The sequence below is a fragment of the Schistocerca serialis genome, unplaced genomic scaffold, assembly GCF_023864345.2.
Source record: "Schistocerca serialis cubense isolate TAMUIC-IGC-003099 unplaced genomic scaffold, iqSchSeri2.2 HiC_scaffold_1400, whole genome shotgun sequence".
Classification (NCBI taxonomy): Eukaryota; Metazoa; Arthropoda; class Insecta; order Orthoptera; family Acrididae; genus Schistocerca; species Schistocerca serialis.
This window is the reverse complement of record NW_026047626.1, coordinates 1138954-1145841: the sequence shown is the minus strand read 5'-3', so window position 1 is coordinate 1145841 and position 6888 is coordinate 1138954.

The window sequence follows — 6888 nt, the reverse complement described above, 5'->3', positions numbered from 1 at the left end:
AAGTAGTAAAAAAATCTCTCATCTAGAAAGACAGTAGTAATAGTCAGGTGTGTAGACAAACTATTTCTTGTCATTTCATTAGGCATTTCAGTAAATATCGTAAATTAAAAGCTAGTGTAATCATATGTTTTCAAGTTCGACCGTGTCGTTTTTGCGATGCTTTCTACAAAGGAATGTCAGAAGCGAGGTTAATGGCATCCCCTTTTTTTTTCTACCTGTGCCACTGAAAAGGGCTCGCAATAATGGCTTTTTCCCCAGGCGTCTGACACAGCTGGGTGCCCACGACGCATTACGTGCAGGTGGTCACTTAACTTTCGTACGGAAATATTTACGACAGCAGTTTCTGCTACCGTGGCAGTCTCATATAAAAATATTTCACAGGTCAAGAATTAGCGTTGCAAATCTGTAGAAACAAAGTCCTATAAATATAAGTGTCCAAAAAAAATATTCGTCAGCATTGTGATACAGTCACACATTTCATAACTCTTAAAGTACGTTTCTTGGTTTCCAACATCCTTTTCATAAATCAGAGTCCCTAAACACTATTCATTATTCCTTACCTCATTATACATATACATATTCGTCGACACTTCTTCAATATTTCATCGTGAGAAATACATAGCATAATAAACATTCCTCAACAACATAATACACATCGTCGTCGTAATAATAACATCATAACACTTCAGTCAAATCTCAAAATCGTCGTAATTTCCTCCAATAATTTCTAAGCCTAAAAAAATTCTCTGCTCATGTCAAAAGTGTCAGCTGCCTCAAACGTACTTTAAAAATCATGATCTCATACCAAATACATCATTCAAAGCTCTCATAGTATCACAATGATTCCGACAAAATATGAACAGTTTACAAAGTACAGACAAAATACAGTTTCATAAGTGTGAAGTTATCCAACAGTGTAATTACGTAAACATGTGTCACTGATGTAGTAAAATAAATGTTTGTCTCTCTCAGTTAAATAATCAGATAGCTGTGTAATTTGTGTGTTAGAGAAATATGGTACCGATGTGTAAAGTTGTATAAGCAAATACCATATTATCTAGGGTTCCTTGTGGTTGCCACACACATGGTACACAAAGTAAGCGTGTACCCCCCTGAGGATTAATGTAATTATACCCTCAGGTGTTACAGATTACAGCAATGCAATGAAATGTATCACGGAAAACTTTCTTTGTAATTCAAAAATCTTTAAAAATAAATGTTTTAAGTACAAAATTAATCACTCAAATACGTGTACTGTAGCGCTAAATGTGCATCTTGTTGTAAGATAATCTCTGTGGAAGTGTCGTAGTTATTTTCCTCCGAAAGCTAAGTTCTGCAGAAGCCAATGTACTTACCTCATGATAAACAAAAGGGAAATGCTTTGCGTATAAATGTCTTAGTTATTACGCTTATTGTGTTAATGAAGAAAGTACTGTACAGTAACGTATTGTTATGCCACGAAAAAGGCTGTCTCATTGTTGCTATACCACAAAAGTTACTACTAAAACATGTTTTTCTTCCTAGAAGAATTCAGAAAACTGTGCAGATATAAAACAGATACACTGCAAAAGCAACATTGTGAATTGTCACTCATTAGTAGCGTCGTGATAAAATCGTGTAGCTGTCACATAAACTAACCTCTGTGTCATCTGGTATCTCTCAGAAAGTACTTTAAACCCAGAATGTATTTTCAAGTAAACCAAAAGTTGCATTAAAATCTCATTAGCAGTACCAGTATGTGTACTAAGTACGTAAGCCTGATAGTCGTTACGTAATCGTGCAACAAACAAGCAAGAATGTACACACACACAATAACACTGTGACGTCTGTTCACTATAACAATGCATTCGTCATTTCTGTTTAAATAAGTTCTCTTGGTTCTTGATTGGATATTTAACTTCCAACATTGTTGTATGTTAACAGATTCTTAAGTCTTTCAAAGCATACTAGTAATGTAAAGTGAAAAGTTTTATGGCAAAGACAAAGTTAAAAAGCAGATTATCTCTCAGTAAGCGGTTTTACATGTGAAATGTGGTGTAAACCTTTACTCATCCTAGTACTCACAGTTTGATTTGAATGCAATTATCATGTTGTATACGTCGGTAAGGAATGCTGGAATTTTTCTCAAGGTTAGCGTCTATGTTATTTTTCTCTGAGCCACCTGGCGCACGCGGCTGCCTGCTGTGCGAGTCATTGTCTGTCTCTTTGTTGGCGCGCGTCGTTATTGGAATTAGGAGACCTAGCTTCTAGAAATTCACCTTGTCGAAAGTGCCCTGCTCTGTTTGAATCCCGCCAGTTCTGATGCAATTCAGGTCTGTCGTTACGATCATATCGTCTTTCGTCATGTCGGTAGATTCCATAGTTCCTTTCTTGTCGGTCACGTGGTGGAGAATTGCTCCCTGAATCGTAACTGTGCGCCGAACTGTTGCGCCTGAAGTTATTCTGCTTCCCTTGATAATAATTGTTTTGGTTCCCATATTGTCTGTTTCTCTTATTATCTCTGTGATAGTCATTACCACGGAGAGGTGATCTTTCCCTGTAGTTATTACTACTCTGCCAACGGTTGTCGTACGGGTGGTGTCTATTTTGGTCACGATTTGCGTTGTAAGAATAGACCAGTCGTGTCCGGTTATCGTTTCTGTCGTCACGGAATTGTGACGGAAGTGACCTGTAATGATTGTTTTCCTGTTTTCGCATCCCGCGACTGTCTGTGTCAATTTCCAGTTCTTGTAACAGTCCCTGAAATGCTTCAATGTCGTCTTTGCAACGTCCTGCCAAAATAATATGTCGTAAATGTTCAGGTAATTTGATTAAGCAAATGCGGATGAGTTCTGAGGGGCTGTATGGGTTTGACAGGTACTGATTCTTGTGCAACATGTCTTCAAAATATTTCACAAGACTGGAGAATTCAGATTGTTCGAAATGTTTCATCATTATGATGCCATGTTTTACGCGGTCTTGTGTGGCTTGAGACCAATATGCTGAGAGGAAAGCATGGTAAAGTTCTCCTTCACTGTGGCAATCGTGAATTACCGATCGCATTCTTACAGCTGGTTCATTCTCTAAGTAGCCACACATAAATTCTAATCTGTGCTCCAATGAACAGTTGGGAGGAAAACAATGAGAGAATTGATGGAGCCATGCTTGTGGATGAATGTCGTTGCCAGAATTCTTAAATGTTTTTAATTTACGTGTAGTAATGAACAGCTTATAGTCAAAATCATCATGTCGGCGAGTCGCATATCGGTCATTGTTAGGTCGTGTCGGCCGTTCCATCTCAAAATTCGGTGCACATTGCCAATTTCTTTCATAACTTCCGAAATGCCCTGTGTTATTATTTTGCGGCTTTTCCGTATTTCTAAGTCCCTCTTCCCGTGTTGGAGCGCGAGTGTCCTCTGAAATACGTAATTCTTGTATTACCTGTGTCAGCTGATCTTGTACTTCCCGGATTTCTCTTTGGTGTTGTGTATTAATTTGATTCTGATTTTGTTTGAATTTCCTAATTTGTTCGTACTCTTCTGTGTCATTAAAGACTACCGGTCTTGCGTCAATCAGATTATCATCTACCTTCGTAGATAAATTAGTGAACTGATCCAAAAGTTCGGCTACTTTCTCCGATAGTGTACTTATTTCCTCAGTGTGTTTTTCTGAACCAAGTTTCAGAGTATCTACTGTGTCCTTAAAGTTTTCCTGAGTTTTTGCAAGTTGCGTAACCGAATCGGTAGATGCAACTGAGTCAATTTTAGCTTGCAAGGTGTCGTGATTTTCATGAACAATGGTTTGCAGTTCTTTTATGGCTGCTTCGTGATTCTGTAATACATTTTCATGCCGCGAAAAAATAGGTTGAAAATGCTCACAAATTTGTGTTTTTACGTCATTACAGACTTTTTGACATTTCGATTCAATGTGATGTAACTCAGTAGTTAAATCTTCACGTGTTTGTTCAAGCGTGGTGTGAAGATTTTGTTCCATTGCGTCTAACTGTTGCTGTGTTTGTCTCTGGTGTTGTTCCATTGTGTCTAACTGTTGCTGTGTTTGTCTCTGGTGTTGTTCCATTATGTCAAACTTTTTAAGATTTTGTCCCATTTGTCTCTGATTTTGTTCCATTTGTTGCATTAATTGCAATAATAATGTATTAGTGTCTGGAATCTGTTTCTCTACGCTTTTCGGCAGTGCATTTGCCCCGGCAACATTCACATTTTGACAAGCAGAAAATGTGTCTTGACTTATTTGAGAAAACGGTGATGACCCAAAACCTGACTCTACAGTATTTGCGATATTGTGTTCTGTCATTCCCGATTCCTGAGGCGAGCTGTTGCCGACCAATCGATCGATAACGCTTCCCTGTTCACTACCTGTTTCACTGTCTACACCATTGTTTGCCGCCCGCTCCATTTCCCTATGAGCAATTACCAAATTACTACTTTGAACATTAGTTAACTCATTACTCTGCGGCGCTAACACACTGCCTTCGTCTTCACTGTCATTTCTCAGTTTACTTTGGAGCCTAGTATTACGTTTTTCACACGCCATAATTGTCACAATATTTCACACGATAACACAGAAAAGCACAATTTGAAGAGCAAAATAAAATAACATAGCAATGGAAATAATGTCTACTTAATTGCCAGCGCAGCTGCGAAATACTTTGTGCAAATCTACATGCATGCCACAACTGTTTTACTGTACAACAATGAAAGGCTACAACTACAAAGGAGATTCTCTCTACAATTACACGCTAGCAGTAAACAACATCTACACTAATTACACAAACTACAAGAAAAATCAGAAGATTCCAGGTTCGAATCCTGGCAGGGTCGCCATATGAAACGTCCCCTTTGAACAATTTATATATGACTGTGCTTAAACTGACACACAATATTTTGTTAGCGCAACGCAATCTGACCTTCAAAATTCCCTACCAAAGAATGGCCCTGACTAACATTAAACTATACCTTTCACAAATCACTTACCTCACAAAAATCTTCGCTGCTCAAGCTACTGTAATACAGCAAGCGCCACTACTGCCAGCTAAATAAAAGATTCAAACTATGGAAGGCACTAACTACTGATAGGGATAGTTAGCAAATGAAAGATATTAATAGAGAACAAACAATGTATTTACCTTGATATCATCATATATAAATATAGCAGTTCATGAAAAATTACAAAACTCCGCCATCTCTCTCCCCACATCCACCACTGCTGGTGGCTCACCTCCAACTGCGCAACGCTACGCGCTGTTCACAGCCAGCTGCCTAACACTACCAGCCAGCTGCCTAACACTACAATGGCGAGTATTACAACAATGCAAAGCAGCCACAGACTGCACACAGCACAGCCAGTGATTTTCATATTGAGCGCAATGTAACATTGCCAATAAGAAAACATAAACAGCCTACTTACATAGAGAAAACATAAACAGCCTACTTACAAATGATCCTCTCCAGTGACTATCTAGTTCCCTCGAAAGCCCTCATCTTACACTTTCGGATTCTGTGTCTGTCATATTGTTATTTACTTTGTTCTTTGCGTTTCTGCGTGTTAGCCCTAGCCTCTTGGTGTAATATCTGCATCCTTTGCCTTCTTTCTGTCACATAATCATTGTAATTATATATTACGTTCTCTGGCTTCTTCTGTAATACTCCCAGAATATTGCCGATCCTTTGCTATAAAATTTCTTAACATTTCCGTTAGTGTATGATGTGTGCACTCCAGAGCCCCATTCATTTGTGGATGGAAGCTGGTTGGCTGTATTTTCTCAATCTTTAATAATTTGTACACCCACTTCATAGTCTCTCTTAAATATTTACTTCCCATAGCGCTTAGCAGTGATGTTGGTATTCCGAATTTCAAGATTACACTATCTACTAGTTTTCTTGCAACTGTATCCGCATCTTGCCCTTCTATTTGTTCTGCTATAACAAATTTAGTCAGAGAATCTTGGAACTTCAGGATGTATCTGTTTCCTGTATTCGATAGCGTCATAGGACCTACTATGTCAACGGCGTTGGCGTTGGCGTTATCTCCAATGACAGTTTTGTCTTCGTCTGTGTTATCTTATTCTTCTGGCAACTCTCTCAAGAACGTATAAATTTTTCGATCTTTGTCTTCATTCCAGGCCCACTGCAGTACTGTTTTACTCGCTCATATGTCCTACCCATTTCTTTATGTCCCCCTATCGGTGACTGGTGCATCTGCTTTAAAATATCCATTTTCTCTTCCTGACTCAATGCAATCTCTGAGTCCATCGGTGGCGCCACTTCTTGCTCTGCCTCTTCTATGCCTTTTTGTTCCTGTTGCACCTCCCTGGTCGCAGTTTCTGTTTCTTCCGGTGCTTCGTCTTCCGTCTTCGGCACTGATTCTGTTATTCCTTGTTGCATACTCGTAATCCGTGATAATGTGTCTTTCAGTACAGTATTTGGTAGTCGTATTCTTCTAGCTTCAACAGGAACTTCAGTAATCTCGATCATGGATCTGATATACTTCCTAATTACACAAGTGTCTTGTGGTCAGTGACGATTTTAAACTTCACACCAAATACATATGGCCTAAAATATTTCACAGTCCATACAACGGCGAGTAATTCTCGTTCCACCGTACTATAATCTTGTTCCACGTTATTTAATGTTCACGATATGAATTCTATGGCTAAACCCTTTCCCATTCGTCCCTGGCTTAGATAAACTCTGACTGCATGATTGCTGGTGTCCTTGGTTACTATAAATTCTTTTTCAAAATCCGAGTATTGCAATATCGGTGGACTAATCAGTTTTTCCTTCAACTGCTGGATTGCCTCTTCTTGGTTCGATCCCCACTCATACAGAATTCCCTTCTTCAATAAATCATGTAGGGGTTTGGCCATTTTGCTAAAATTCCTTATAAAGC